Raw genomic sequence first — 16,473 nt, forward strand, 5'->3', positions numbered from 1 at the left:
AAATCTCAGGAGTTTTTCGTCTATGCCCAATGTCTCTGCATCAAATGTCCAATGAGTATTCCATCATTGATCCAACTGGAAGACATACTCTTCTCCACTGATTCAACAGTCAGGGAACCTCTCTGGTAGGCTGGATTGGTGCTTTCACCCTTTTTGGGGCAGAGCTCCTTGACAACCCATTTGCCACCAATTTGTGCTTGGCTCCGCCTCTCATATTGTTATTTTAGGTTATAGGAGCTATTTAGTTCATCAAGGAATTTGGTCTGCTCAAATGCCCTGTGTGCTTTGTGAGTGGGCAAATGGGTTCACAAAAGTAGCAAGTGAGTCTTCTCTGCTTTTGTTGCCTTTCTACACACATACACAGTATGTACAGTTTGGAAGCTGATACAGAATGAGGGTTTGTAAATGTAATGGATGTGTAGGTCTGCCACAAGACTGAAGCTGGTGTTGGCAGCAGGGATGACTCAAGGCATGGTATCTTTTAGCCCCTTCTCTCCTTTTTTCCAGGTACAAACATTTTCAGTGGGGTGTTTAGTATTGCCACATAGGAGGGTGTGCACATAGACTACTGCCTTAAAGACTTATGCACTGAAATGGCCTTCGTTAGCAGCCAGAGGCCACAACAGTGATCTCTTATAAACTGTGAGCTGTGTGTCTGTAGTGATATTTGTGTTTTGACCACTGAATCCGTGTCGCACCACTTTGCACTTGGCTTAGCTGTCCACGTCACATTAGCGGTCACAAGTTAAAGATTCCATTTTGCAGTCAGCTTAGCCTTAGCTTCACTGCCACATTAAAGGTGCAAGTATTTTTCCGTACAAAACATGTTATTCAACGTGTTTTGTCTTTCATGTTTTTATTCTGCGTGTTCTTTCCCACCAAGGGCTAGGACATAATGTGGAGAAGTCAGTCAGTCAGCAAGATAAGGATGTACTAGGATGATGTTTATGGTACGGCAGGGAACGGTTTAGTTTTGGGAGGGACTCCTTGGGAACTTGGCAATTTCCAACGTGTTTCTTTCAAAGCTGACCTGAAGTAGCTTTGAATAACAGGGAGCGGGGGGGAGGTTTTCTAGAACTCTCCCCTCTAGCTTATTTAAGGTATATAAAAGACCCAGGATTGACAGTGGGAGGATTCAGAGACTTCGGTCAGGATTTAGACGTTGAATGCCCGACACCCCATGAGGGCAGATCTCTCTTTCTCTTCCGCAGCCGATCTTGGAGTTTATGGCTTGAAGCTACTGAGAGAAATATGAAGCAGCAGCTGGGCCTCATGGTGATGAATTTTTACTAATTATTTGCTTTGCATTGTGTATGAATATATATAAATAAATGTATAGGTATCTGTATCTTCGCATGTATATATTTGCTGTTTATAGACTGAAGATTCTTTGTACACGATCTCACTTTATTATTGAGCACATTTTAAAGATGCACTTTCGGTTGTACTGACCTTCCTCTACAAGCTTTGCAGAGTGATTTAATACATGTCTTCTTTAGACTAAGAAGCGCATTCCAGAGATTCTTTTTTACTCTTTTCAGTGTCTGTATTTTGGCTCGGTCAGCAGTAAAGCAAAACAGTGTCCCAAAATAAGTAAATCTTTAAATGAGCTATTGTGGGAAATCTGCATTTCCCTGTGGTCTCCCAGGATTTTTTCGACTCTTGCTGGACTCTATATTTTTGCTGGCATTAGAACTGTGTGCAACTTAACCAATAGTAAAACAATTGTGCTTCCTCTTTAAACATGGTTTAATTGCATATTCCTAATTAGCATATTTAGCTTATAAATCCCTAGTATATGGCACATAATATACACAGGGCCTGAGAGTTAAATGTCACTAGGGGACTTCAGCATCTATTGTGCCACCCACTACAGTGACAGTATAATACATGGCTTCAAGACTACAATTTTAGGCTGGCTGTAGCAGTGTAAAAACAGCAATGGGAAAGTAAATGTTACATTTTCCCTGTACAAAGTTCATAGAGGCTGAATTTGGATTTGCTCTCCCACTTCTGCTAGCTAATAATTAATATTTGAATAGATGTGAAAAAGGGTATTAAATGCCTCCCAGGGACAAAGGGTAGGATAAACTGAATGGTCAAAGATGACTCCTCTGAACCTCCCAGAATATGCAGAATGGAGGCTGTGAGCACCCTTTTTCACATTACAATTTAAAATCCTGCTTGAATGTCAAATTCTGATTGACAGGTCTATCGAGTTTACATATAACACCTTGGGAGCACTTGAAAGGAAGGAAAACAGGATGCACAAACAATTCTCATGTATCTACTGTCTGGTTGCTGGAAAACCCTAATTTTGTTCTACTAGACTTCAATCTCCAGGTTTTACATATAACACTGGAGTCACACTTGAAAGAAGGGAAACAGGATGCCAAAACTGTTCTTGTGAATCCATCATTTGGCTGCAAAAAAACATTTGCTTGTTCTAACAGACTTAAGTCACTGGATTTATTGTAAGTATAGTGGCTGTCCCAAACTGGATTTTAGTGTTAGATGCTGGTGGACAATACAATTACCATAGTATGCTCCTCACACACTACCCTCAACCCTCAGAGCTCATGTTTAGTGTGTCCAAAGAATTCTAACCTCTTGAAAATACCCAAAGGCGGTAGAGTTGGCCCCTGGAGCTAGTACCCCAAGTGTTATCCTTTGGTGGATTGGAACTTGAAGGACTAAAGCGAGGTGGATTTTTTTTTAACCAGGATGAACCTGGTTGGTGTACCCAACATGTACTCCATTTCAGTCAGTGCCACATTTTGCCAAGGTCTCGGTCTGTCGCAACCATTGAGCATCATTGGCACTTTATGCTTCTTTTTGCTATTTTTACTTAAAACTATCAAATTCATATCTCCCATTACCCTTATTGGATTTTCGTCAGTTTAGATTTTACTCTATTTTTCTAATTCGTTTAGGGATTTTTATTGTTTTGCATTTGACTTCATAACTGTCATTAATACTTTACACATTGTCCTGCTAACCAGTGCTAAAGTGCAGGTGCTATGTACTCTAAACATGGTAACATTGGCTTATCCACAAATGATATATTTAATTTACTTGTACGTCCCTGATAAAGAGCTCTATAGATGCCCCGGGCCTGTAAATTAAATGCTACTAGTGGGCCTTTAGCACTGATTGTGCCACCCACTTCAGTAGCCCTTTAAACATGTCTCACGCCTGCCACAGCAGAGCATGTGTGTGTAGTTTTAAACTGCTGTTTTAACCTGGCAGGTGCTCCTACTGGCCAGGCCCAACCCTTCCTTTTTGGTACATAGAAGTCACTCCTAAGGTAGGCCCTTGCTAGCCCCAAGGGCAGGGTGCAGTGTATTTAAAAAGTTGGACATGTACGTTAAAGTTAAGCATGTCCTGGTAGTGCAAACCAATTGAAATTGCTTTTGCCACTGCAAGGCCTTTCTCTTCCATAGCTTATCACTGGGATTACCTTGGTATTTTTCTTAAATTTAATTTCCGATGGGAAAAGATAGAAATTTGGACCTTGGTGTCTCTGGACTCAGAATTTAAAATCACAACTCATGGTGCAGTTGGATTTTAAATTGTAAGTCTGAAAATGCTACTTTTAGAAAGTTGTCATTTTCTTACTTTAACCATTCTGTGCCTCAGCTTGTCTCTGAATACAGGTCTGGGGTGGGTGACAGCTGGGCTTTGTGCATTCCCTCTAGACAGTCTCACACACAAAGGGAGCTGAGGTGTGACACTAACATCCCAATGGCCTATCACCAGGCAGATCGGCCTTCATGAGCTAGATTGGGAGGGTGGGGCTGACACTTGCACCTGACTAGGGCTGTGCCTGTCCCCTCACAAATAACTGCATAACCCCCTGTAGAGTGTCTGGGGCCATGGAAGGAAGGGTAGGGATCTTCTGCACTTCAAAGGCCTCTCTTTGAAGAGTCTGCCACTTCAAAGGCATAATTGGATATAAGAACTGGATCCCGAAACCCACCAAATCAGTACACTTTTGAATATGAGGACATTCTGCCAGGAAGAATTGCTGTGGTGTCAGGAGGGACTGCCACTCTGCTGAACTGCTCTGCTGTGTTGGGCTGCTGCCTGCTTCTTCTGGACTGGGAGTGAGGCTGGCTGGACTTGCTTCTCTACATCCTCTTAAGAAACTTAAGTGAATCCAAGGGCTTGTTGGTTTGCCTCCTGTAATGACATCTCGAGCTATCAGAGACTTCCTACAACCCTGCTCAGCTGCTGGACTCTGCAAACTGTGAGTCCTGTCATGCCAAGAAATGTCAATCCAGTCCTGGGCCTTGAAAGGGGACTTTGCAGCTGTTTTGGTGCAAACCAAAAATCGGTGCATCAATGCTGTTGTGCCGATCACAACCACCGCATCCTCCCTCAACGACGATGCATTGCCGCTGAGGACAAGGCCTTTGCATCGCTGACTGTGTGGCTCATGATGGACGCATCACCACCAGTCCTGCACATTGACTTTGTGTCCCCAGCTGCGCAGCTCAATGATGATGCATCACATTCATCCCAAGGGGTTTAATGCCTCACCTCAAGGACTTCGCTTTGACAACTGTGTGGCTTGGCGATGATGCATGGATCAGAACCGACACATCTCCCTTGCATCGCCTCCACGACACGACCCACCATCCAAGGTACTTTTCAGCAAGTCCTGCTTGGTTCCTGTAGCCGGCCTTTTCTCCATCGAGGTTGGCCTGAACTTTGGATTTACCCCAGTCTAACATAACCTCAAGTAACCTTTTAGCGCTATGCTAACTAAGGACCCAATTTCTAACAGTGGGTCTTACCAGATTTAGTACCAGAACCCTTTAATATTGTGTAACTGTTATAGCTCCAAAGTGAGTGATCTAGGTAACATTCCTAGTGGTAAGGCCAACACCCTATCAACACACACTGGGAAAACTGAGAATCCTGACGCTCAAAATTCTATTTGTACAAATGATCCTTCCCACCTTGGGGTTCACAAGGTACCATCATTTCATTCAGATGAACTTCCTCTTTCTTTTAAGCTGGACTACCATACTTGTATGGAAAATGACTACACCATTGTGAGGTTCATCTGTAGGCTTGCAGATGTGAATTTCAGATCACATGCAGAAAAAGAAACACTTAAACTTACTGTTCTGCATTTCCCACAGTTACAAGTACATGAACCAGAAAGCAGATAAACAAAAAAGGTATTGGTTTTTCGTTTCACACTGCAAAACAAAAAACATGAGAAGATGTGCTGTTTCTCACACTGGGCAGTCCACTGAGGACAAGTCTGTGTTGGGGAAAAACACCAGTTAAATCTTTTTTTAAAATGACGACATTTAATTACGCTTCAAATACCGATTGTGTTAGTATCTGTAGAGTCCAGCTGGACTCGTTCTAGTGTTTCTGCCAGCCACTCTGCTGAGGGCTGGTCTTACATATGTAACCCACACCCACCCAACACAGGCGTCACCAGTCAGGTGACCCTGCTAATAAAAGGGGCCGGGCGCACATGCCTGAGGCCGGTCTAGTACCACCCTACCACCGTGTCTGCGTCACCTTACTGACTAGCATGAGGGCCTAGGGCCCCACATTACATTGGTGACGAGAATGGGATGTGGTCCTGTAGGCTGTTCATCTGAGACGTCTTTGCTGGGCCTGAGATAGGAAAGCACAGCCCACACAGTCCCGTGGAAGCCCGCGGAAGGGCCTCGAGGAGACTCCTGCTTGATGGAGGTCTGGCACGAGAGGGAAGACTGCCGCTGCTCTGCCGCTGGATTCCCAGGCGCCCCCGGCCGTCACGTCATCTGCAGTCTTAGGAGGTAGACAATCTCCAGAGTCAGAATGCCATCCAGAACTGTGTACAGTGGACTCACCACTGCTCCAGATGCACCCGCATCAGAAACTGTAAATAGACTTTGACCACATCAGCCCAGGCAGGACCCGATCAACAATATCCAGCGAACTGTGAAGTCGTGGACAAGCAACTGAAGTATCTGGACTTCTTCCACACCGTGTTCGTGCCCAGCTGTACCTGGTTAAATTATGGACTCGTGCGGAGGTGTCCGGGTGCTCCCAGCTGCACCATGTCCACTGCAATTCTGCAGTCTGACTTTTCGAGGCCGAGAGACTGATTGTGGTGCTTTGTTATTTGTTTCTTTTACAGGTTGGACTTTTGTTTGGTTCCTCAATAAAGTTTGGGAGGGATGTAGAGTCCACCTGGACTCGTTCTAATGTTTCTGCCAGCCACTCTGCTGAGGGCTGGTCTTACATATGTAACCCACACCCACCCAACACAGGCGTCACCAGTCAGGTGACCCTGCCAATAAAAGGGGCCGGGCGCACGTGCCTGAGGCCGGTCTAGTACCACTCTACCACCGCGTCTGCGTCACCTTTCTGACTAGCATGAGGGCCTAGGGCCCCACATTACAGTATCCACGATTACCGTATAGTTTCAATTTTCTACTGTTTTCTGATGTAGTCAGTTGAAAATGACCAGGTTAAACATCTATGTCATATATAGCACTAGTGAAGTCACTGCTAAACACCGCTAGCCTGTCTACTACCGGCATCGTCCACAGTGAGAATCCTTCATAGGCGAGATTTTCTTCCTTTTTAGCTCAAGTGTGCGCGTTTTTCACTTGCTTTGCTGAAGTGGTTTCTGAAGCGTCCCACACAAATAAAACGCATTACCAACAACATTGCATTTCGGTGCTTTCATGCAAACTACTGGCAAGCAAGTAACATAATATTTACTGTTAGTGTGGTGCGAAGCATGTCGAGATCCTGCCTCTTAACTGCCTCAAAGGACAGGCCCTACACCTGTCTCAATGGAAACTCCGTGTGCCTGCCCACGCGAAATGCAGCTGTTGATGCCACCACATCTCTACAATCTCTCAGAACCCCTTTCACGTGGGGAAGTTAGTCACTTGAGGAGACTGACTTGTGCGAGAATCTGTCCGATTTGATGTATTCTAGGTCTGTTTTATCTGATACGCCATAGAAGGCCTGCAACGAGATATTACTATTTTTGCATAATCTCGCAGTCATCATGAGGCATATTGTAGTGCCATAGGAATTCAGATAAAATGATGGATAACAGATAGAGTACCCCTCACAATCCTAAAACCAATTTGAGGTGCCCTACAAAGAAGGGGCGTGTTCGATGAGTCCCAGCTGTCGACGGTCACGCCATTAATAACTTTGGGTGATTTATGATAGTATTTACTTGTCCTAGCAGTGGTGGAAGAGACATCTCAGGATATAGGCTCTATATGAGTTGTTTTTAGGGCTTTTGCTTGTGGTTTAGATGGTTCCTTTAATACCTCACTATGTTTCTGAGCTCAAAGAGGAGCTTGCCTTTGCCTGACGTTTTGGATTCTGATGTGCCTGCTACTGTCCCCTCGAGCTGCTTCAGCTTACCTTGGCAATTAGTTAAGTGTTAAGAGAGACACATCTGTGCTTGTATTGTTCAAAATCAATGATCAGTGGAGTCTTCAAGCAGTAAGCACTCAATAGTTCTGTAGCCTACCTGAAGCTTTCTGGTATCATCGCTGAATGTTGTCTTCTAATGGAGATGTCTGGGGGCTTCAGGACATGGGAGCAGCATGGTTTCTGGCTATTCTCTGCATTGCTGTGGACTCCAAAGGACCAGTCGTCATAATGAACCTACAGCTGCTGGTCGAACTTTGAATTCTTAAAACATTTTGACATGACTTGCATCTCCTATGAGACAGCTTTTTGCTTAACATTTTTCTGAGCGGGACCCTTGCTCTAGGGTGAACGTCATGGGTGGTGGAGCTAGTAGGGAATCTTTTCTGCCAGTGTTACTTTTTTGTGCACCTCTGAACCTTAAATTGCCTCAATCCTTTTAGAACGCTGGTTGAGGTGCTCCTTGTTATGTTTCCTCTATGCTTTTGATTGCGTAGGATTCACAGGTAAATCTTACTTCTAGATAGAAGGTCTTGGGTTATGGTTTTTCCTTCCTTTCTGTTCAACTTAAAGGATATGGACAGTTATATTTTAATTTGTGGTAAGTAATGGGCTCAACCACTGCAACTGTGGCGGTCCAACCCCCACATGACAACCCTGATGGGTGGCCCAGCTAGAGGACTGCCGTCCCCAGCAGGAACATGGTTCCCAATGGGGTGATGGCAGTCAGAGTTGTACTCAGCCAGGGCAGCACTGAACTCAGCGCCAACTGGCTGATTACATTTCCGCTTTCCACCAGCCTTTCCATGGTGGGGACCCTGCCATGGAAAGGCTGGCAGAAAGCCAGTGCCAGGGGCCACAGGGTGGCCCCTGCTCTGCCCATGCCCAGTGCTGAGGGGGCTGGGGGCCCTCCATGCAATGGCATTGGCCTCAGCTCCATGTGGAGCCGAGACCAATGCGAATGCACAGTTTCCACTGGAATGACCAGTGGCAACCTTGGTTTCCGCCGGTCAGCCCAGTGGAAACCTAGTAATGGGTCTGGTGGGGAGACAACCAGGCTCATAATGAGGCCCTAAGTTTGTGTTGCAGCTACCAGTTTTTCTGTCTAAGGTTCAGAGACCACTAGTCTCTCTTCACATTTAGTATTTCCCTTACTCATTGGAGAATACTGAAGCTTACCCATTACCCGACTGCTTAAATCCTAGTGGTGATTTCCAGTTTTACAGAGAAAGAGAACAGTACTTTAGGATTCTACCTATTTCATGTTTTTAAAATATGGATGGAAATCGATGCCAAAAAATCCAACGCATATGACCTTAAATAATGAAGTCCTGACTTACATCGTTTTTGTGCACCTATTTGTAACTTAAGTGTGTAAGAAAGTGTTTTGTTGTGAGAAAGTAGCCTCTTTCTAGCATGGTTACCCCCATTTTTGGCCTGTTTGTAGGGTGTTTTTACTGTCTCACTTGGATCCTACTAGTCAGCACCCCAGTGCTCATAGTTTGTGGCCCACATGTCAGTATGTTTTACTGTTTTTTCAGTATGCTTGACTGTGTCACTGGAGTGCTGCTAACCAGAACTCCAGTGCTTATGCTCTCTGATTCCAAATTTGTACTTACATACTGGTAACCCAGTATTTCACTCCAAATTGGCATACTGGAAACCCCCTTATAAGCCCCTAATATATGGTACCTAGGTACCCAGGGCATTGGGTTTCCAGGAGATCCTTATGGGCTGCAGCATTTCTTTTGCCACCCATAAGGAGCCCATACGATCACTTCTTCAGGACTGCCATTGCAACCTGAGTGAAATAGTGCAAGCAATATTTCACAGCCATTTTCACTGCACCAGGTCACTTAAATTACTTAAGTGTCTAACCTTCAGTTCCTGAAGGCTAGGTGCAAAGTTACTGTGTGTGAGGGCACCCCTGCACTAGCAGAGGTGCCCCCATGTTGTCCAGGACCAATTTCACGGACTTTGTGAGTGTGGGGACGGCATTATAAATGTGCACTACATATAGGTCAACACATATATGTAGCTTCGCAATGGTAACTCCGAATATGGCCATGTGAGGTGTCTAGGATTGAGAAATTGTACCCCAAATCAGATTTTTGGACTGGGGGGCCAATTCCATGCACACGGGGGCTCCACCAGGCACCCCCAGTGCTGCCATACAAACATTCTGAGGTTTTCACTGCAGCCCCAGCTGCTGCCACCTCACAGACAGGCTTCTGCCCTCCAGGGTCTTGAGCAGCATAATCCCAGGAAGGCAGAACAATGCATTTCCTTTAGGAGAGGGGTGATACACACTCTCCCTTTGGAAATAGATGTTACAGGCATGGGAGGAGTTTCCTTCCAGAGCCTCTGGAAGTGCTTTGAAGGGCACAGATGGTGCCTTCCTTAATCCAGTCTACACTGGTTCAGGGACCCCCAGTTCCTGCTGTGGCACGAAATTGGACAAAGGAAAGGGGAGTGACCACTCCTCTGTCCATCATCACCCCAGGGGTGGTGCCCAGAGCTCCTCCAGAGTGTCCCTGGGTTCTGCCATCTTGTTTTCAGGATGGTCAGGGAACTCTGGGAGCATCTGAATGGCCAGTACCAGGAGGTGACGTCAGAGACCCCTCCTGATAGGTCCATACCTAGTTAGGTGACCAATCCCCCACTCAAGGTTATTTAGGGTCTCTGCTGTGGGTGTTTTCTTCAGATTCGGTTTTGCAAAATTCCAGGGGGACTCCTCTGCAACTTCTGCTTCACCTTCTACCATCGGATCAACTGCAGAACTGCTCCAGGAAATCTACAACTGCAACAAAGTATCCAAGAAGGCTACTGCAACTCTGTAACTCCTGCCAGCAACTGCAAGAGTTTCCAGGTTGTGCATGCTCTGAGGACTACCTGTCTTCATCCTGCACTAGAAGGACCGAAGGAATCTCCCGTGGAGTGACGGAGTCACTTCCCTGCTTCAGCAGGCACCTCTCTGCAGCGACAACCAGTTCTCTGGGACTCCTCACCTGGCAACGAGAGTGATCCCTGGAACACAGGTGGTGGACTGACGTGATCCTGACCGTCCAAAGGTCCAGCTGTCCAAATTTGGTGGAGGTAAGGGCTTGCTTCCCCAAGCCAGACAGTAGCCCTATGCACTGCGTGTTTTGCAGTTCCTAGGGCTTCTGTGCGCTTCTTCCAGAAATCCTTCATGCACAGCGTAGCCCAGGTCCCCAGCACTCTATCCTGCGATGCTCAGCTTCCTTAGTTGTTCACCGGCAGCTTGGGATCCCTTTGTGTAGTACTGCGATGACCACATTTTACAACTCCTTTCTACCCATGTCCTGGGACTCCTGTGGGTGCTGCCTGGTCTTCTGAGGGCTCTCTAAAGTGCTGAGAGCCCCCTCTGTCCGAGTTGAGACCCCCTGGTACCTCCTGGACCCAGGTGGCGCCTTTCCCCGCCAACTGCGACATTTGCGTGAGCCAAGGCTTGTTGGCGGAATCCAACAACGAAAACCAGCCTGCATCCGACGACTTGAATTGGGACATCTCTTGCACCAAGCAGGAACACACAGCTGTCTTTTTTGGTGCATTTCTGACTTTCTTTCAACCCGAGAATCCCCTTTTGCACCTTCATTTGGGTTAGCAGGGACTCCAGTTCTTCCTGGACTCTTCATCTGTTCTTGGACTTGATCTCCTCTCTTCACAGGTCTTCAGGTCCAAGAATCCATTGTTGGTTTCTTGCAGTCTTGCTTAGTTCTTGCATAATCCTTTACCACGACTTCTAGTGTGTTCTGAGGAAACTTGCTGTACTTTACTCCTGTTTTCCTGGGCACTGGGGTGGGATTCTTTACTTACCTTTGGTGTTTTCTTACACTCCCAGCACCCCTCTACACACTACTCTTGCCTAGGTGTGGAACCGACTTTCGCATTCCAATATTTTAGTATATGGTTTGTGTTGCCCCTGTGCCTATTCTAGCCTATGGTGATTTTCACTATTTGCACTATTTTGTGACTGTGTACTTACCTGATTTTGGTTACTAGTATATATTTTATGTGTTTTACTTACCTCCTAAGGGAGTATAGCTTCTAAGATATTTTTGGCCTTGTGTCACTAAAATAAAGTACCTTTATTTTTGGGTACACTGAGTATTGTCTTTGTGTGTGAGTACAGTGTGACTACAGTGGTATTGCAAGAGCTTTGCATGTCTCCTCGTTCAGCATTGGCTGCTCTGTCTACAGCTACCTCTACACAGCCTGGCTTCTAGACACTGCCTACATTTCACTAATAAGGGATAACTGGACTATAAGGTGTAAGTACAGTAGGTACCCACTACAAACCAGGCCAACCTCCTACATTTGTGGATTCAGATTCCATATTCTGAGTAGCAGTTTCAAGTTCAGTGGAAATGTTCAAAACCAAAATGCATTTATGATTAGGCCTGGGAGTAATTCAAATTAGAGGTTATTTACCACACCTACATGGGTGGTCTAAAATGTGTCATGCCAATGTCACTGGTGACTTTTGCACTTAAAATAAATAAACAAAACACATAGGGGGTCATTACAACCCTGGCGGACGGTGTTAAAGCTGTGGTAATACCGCAAACAGGCCGGCGGAACAAAAAAGGGAATTATGACCGTGGCGGAAACCGTCAACATAGACAGCCACTTTAACACTCCGACCGCCACGGTGGTACAGACAAGCAGGGCGGCGGTCACCGCCAACAGACAGGCGGAAGACAAAGTACCGCCCACAGTATTACAACAGGCCAATCTGCCAGCTTTTCCAGGGCGGATTCACCGTGGATAAAAACACGGCAGAAACAGCTTTTGCAATGGGAAAACACTCACCTTAACACACTCCACGAGGATGGAGGGCACCATGGAGCCGGAACTCCAAATATTCCCTGCGATTGTGTTCCTGCTCCTCTACGAACATCAGCAACGGCGGCGCCGAAGACAACGGTGAGTACTGCACCTACGACATAGGGGGGGAGGCAAAAGTCAGGGACAAACACACGCAACAACCCCACCCCGAACCTCGCACACTACAACATACACACCAATGCATTTCCAAACATCCCAGGAACAACCCCCCCGGAAGAATGCAAAGACAAAAGGGAATTCAGTATAACCACTGTAATGTATCAAAATACAGTAAGCTCATATATACATAAATATATACACATTCCAAACATATACATCACGATTAGTAGTGCAGGTATGCACATTTCAATGTCCGTGGACCACTGGGCCCAAAATGCATGGGTGAGGCCCACACACGATACCTGTCCAGAAATGGAGAGAACACTGCAGGGCACCTCCAGGGGAAGGGAAGGGGGGGCACCTCAGCCGGATGACAGCACCACGCTACATCCACGACGGGGCTCCATGTCCATTGATGTATCCTGGGGAGTGCAAAGCCACAGTCTCACAATCTTTGCAGTGGGTGGTTTGTCCACTGTACCATCCTGGGGAGTGCAAAGCCACAGTCTCACAAGTCCTTGCAGTGGGTGGTTTGCCCACTGTACCATCCTGGGGAGTGCAAAGCCACAGTCTCACAATTCTTTGCAGGGGGTGGTTTGCCCACTGTACCATCCTGGGGAGTGCAAAGCCACAGTCTCACAATTCTTTGCAGTGGGTGGTTTGTCCACTGTACCATCCTGGGTGGTGCAAAGCCACAGTCTCACAGGTCCTTGCAGTGGGTGGTTTGCCCACTGTGCCATCCTGGGGAGTGCAAAGCCACAGTCTCACAATTCTTTGCAGTGGGTGGTTTGCCCACTGTACCATCCTGGGGAGTGCAAAGCCAGAGTCTCACAATTCTTTGCAGTGTGTAGTTTGCCCACTGTACCATCCTGGGGAGTGCAAAGCCAGAGTCTCACAATTCTTTGCAGTGGGTGGATTGCCCACTGTACCATCCTGGGGAGTGCAAAGCCACAGTCTCACAAGTCCTTGCAGTGGGTGGTTTGCCCACTGTACCATCCTGGGGAGTGCAAAGCCAGAGTCTCACAATTCTTTGCAGTGTGTAGTTTGCCCACTGTACCATCCTGGGGAGTGCAAAGCCACAGTCTCACAAGTCCTTGCAGTGGGTGGTTTGCCCACTGTACCATCCTGGGGAGTGCAAAGCCACAGTCTCACAATTCTTTGCAGGGGGTGGTTTGCCCACTGTACCATCCTGGGGAGTGCAAAGCCACAGTCTCACAATTCTTTGCAGTGGGTGGTTTGTCCACTGTACCATCCTGGGTGGTGCAAAGCCACAGTCTCACAGGTCCTTGCAGTGGGTGGTTTGCCCACTGTACCATCCTGGGGAGTGCAAAGCCACAGTCTCACAATTCTTTGCAGTGGGTGGTTTGCCCACTGTACCATCCTGGGGAGTGCAAAGCCACAGTCTCACAATTCTTTGCAGTGGGTGGTTTGCCCACTGTACCATCCTGGGGAGTGCAAAGCCAGAGTCTCACAATTCTTTGCAGTGGGTGGTTTGCCCACTGTACCATCCTGGGGAGTGCAAAGCCACAGTCTCACAAGTCCTTGCAGTGGGTGGTTTGCCCACTGTACCATCCTGGGGAATGCAAAGCCACAGTCTCACAATTCTTTGCAGTGGGTGGTTTGCCCACTGTACCATCCTGGGGAGTGCAAAGCCACAGACTCCCAAGTGGATAACAGTCTCCATTGGTTCTGGAGGGGGACTGGTGCCCAGAGTGCTTCATCCTGTTAAGGACAGACGGAGTGGATGCTGTTCTCCACTGGTTCTGGAGGGGGACTGGTGCCCAGAGTGCTACATCCTGGCAAGGACTGAGGTAGTGGATGCTGTTCTCCACTGGTTCTTGAGGGGAACTGGTGCCCAGAGTGCTTCATCCTGTTAAGGACTCAGGTAGTGGATGCTGTTCTCCACTGGTTCTGGAGGGGGACTGGTGCCCACAGTGCATCACGCTCCCCGTGACGGTCCCAGTTCCATCACTGCCCCTGCCGCACATGGGCTAACGATGCTTGAGTTGGCGGTGCTTGCCCTGTTCAGCGGTGCTTGCCATGGCGGTCTTTGCCCTGTTCAGCGGTGCTTGGCCTGTTCAGCTGTGCTTGCCATGGCGGTCTTTGCCCTGTTCAGCGGTGCTTGCCCTGTTCAGCGGTGCTTGCCATGGCGGTCTTTGCCCTGTTCAGCGGTGCTTGCCCTGTTCAGCGGTGCTTGACTTTGCTGTCTCTGACCTGTGCAGCGGTGTGTGCCATGGCGGTCCCTCATTGCCCAGCGGGGCTGTGGCTGCCGGGGCACTCCTGGGCACTGACTCTGGCGGTGGTCCCCGGACCAGTGATGATTGTGCTGCCCTCCTGGGCACTGACTCTGGCGGTGGTCTCCTGACTAGTGACGATTGTGCTGCCCTCCTGGGCATGGACTCTGGCGGTGGTCTCCGGACCAGTGACGATTGTGCTGCCCTCCTGGGCACTGACTCTGGCGGTGGTCTCTGGACCAGTGACGATTGTGCTGCCCTCCTGGGCACTGACTCTGGCAGTGGTCTCCTGACCAGTGACGATTGTGCAGCCCTCCTGGGCACTGACTCTGGCGGTGGTCTCCAGACGAGTGACAATGGGGCTGGCGGTGGCATCCTGGGCAGCGGGGAGGATGGCAGCCTTCTCCGCCGTGCTGCTCTTCCCAGACTTTGGCGACTTCTTCTGGCCCTTCCCCACCTTGGGAGGAGTCACAGCTGACTCGACACTCCCTCGGGACCCTTGTGAGCGGCTTTTCCGGCAGGAGTCTTCACCCTCTCCCGTCAGGCACTGTCCAATTTCTGGTGCTTCACAGGGGGTGGACTGGCAGTGCTTTGGCTCCGTGTCACACTGGCTGCTCTGGTGCCCGGTGCACTCCACATACCTCTAACAGGCACCACTGGTACCGGACTTTTTTTGGTTGAGGTGCTAGTACGGGACCTATGAATTGGAGGGGGGGGTGGGACAGAGGTCAAGGTTGCTCAGGAAAAGTTTCTGACGAACACTGGGACGGGTAGCTGGAGGGGGTCTGGGAGTGGAGGAAGAGGAGGTGGTTGTAGGAGGTGTAACTTTTGATGATTTGGGTGTAGGTGCATGGTCTGGAGGCTGTCGTGAGGTGGATGGATGTTGGGGGTGTGTGTGCCCGCGTTTGTGTACTTTGGGAGGGGGCATCACAGACATACTGGGAGAGGATACAGGGGACGTGTAAATGGTAGTGGGGGTGGTGAGTGCAGGTGGGCGGGTGTGGTGCTGGGTGTTCTGGTGCAAGTCCTAGTGGCTGTGGTGGTAGTGCATGCAGGTGAGAGTGTAGACGACACTGGGAGGAGGAGGGAGACGACGAGGAGGGGGACACAGTGGAGGCAGTGGATGTTGCTGTGTCTGTATGTGGGTGATGCTTGTGTGAGTGCCTGTGGGATGTGTGGTGCCTATGTTTGCCTGAGCTGCCCTTGTGTGTTGACGTGTGTGCAGGCTGGTCTGATGGTGTGCTTGGGATAGGCTGAGGTACAGGGGATTGGGTCTGGGTGGAGGAAGTTGGAGGGGGGAGGCTAGACACAGGGACAATGGCTGCCATCAGTGCTGAGGCCAGAGATTGCAGGGTTCGATGATGGGCAGCCTGACCAGAATGAATGCCCTCCAGGAATGCATTAGTGTGTTGCAACTCTCTTTCTACACCCTGGGTGGCATTCAAAATGGTAGACTGCCCAACAGTGAGTGACCTGAGGAGGTCAATGGCCTCCTCACTGAGGGCAGCAGGGGTGACAGGGGCAGGGACTGAGGTGCCTGGGGCGAAGGTGATGCCCACCCTCCTTGGTGAGCGGGCACGGGGCGAAGGCTGAGGGGCTGCTGGGAGGGCGGTGCTGGCAGGGGGGTGGCAGCTGTACCTGTAGAAGTGGCGGGCACAGATGGTGCCGCCACCACAAGGGAGCTCCCATCGGAGAACGAGTCCGTGTTGCTGTTTGCTTATCGGGTGACCGCCGTGAAGCTCCCCTCGCCCTCTGTCCCACTGGTGTATTCAGAGTCCGTGGTGTGGCCCTCCATGGCCATGTGGGATGCAGCACCCTCGTGCTCCGGTGCCCCTGTACCTCCGCCTGATTATGC

At 48.8% G+C, this 16,473-nt stretch overlaps 1 protein-coding gene across 1 annotated transcript in view; it reads left to right on the top strand.

The window, feature by feature from the left end:
- The window catches only part of KLHL6 (kelch like family member 6), a 1,417,570-nt gene that overhangs the window by 78,773 nt on the left and 1,322,324 nt on the right, over nucleotides 1–16,473 (top strand). The gene's annotated exons all lie outside the window — the stretch shown is intronic.

This window comes from Pleurodeles waltl, chromosome 11 (genome assembly GCF_031143425.1).
Source record: "Pleurodeles waltl isolate 20211129_DDA chromosome 11, aPleWal1.hap1.20221129, whole genome shotgun sequence".
Classification (NCBI taxonomy): Eukaryota; Metazoa; Chordata; class Amphibia; order Caudata; family Salamandridae; genus Pleurodeles; species Pleurodeles waltl.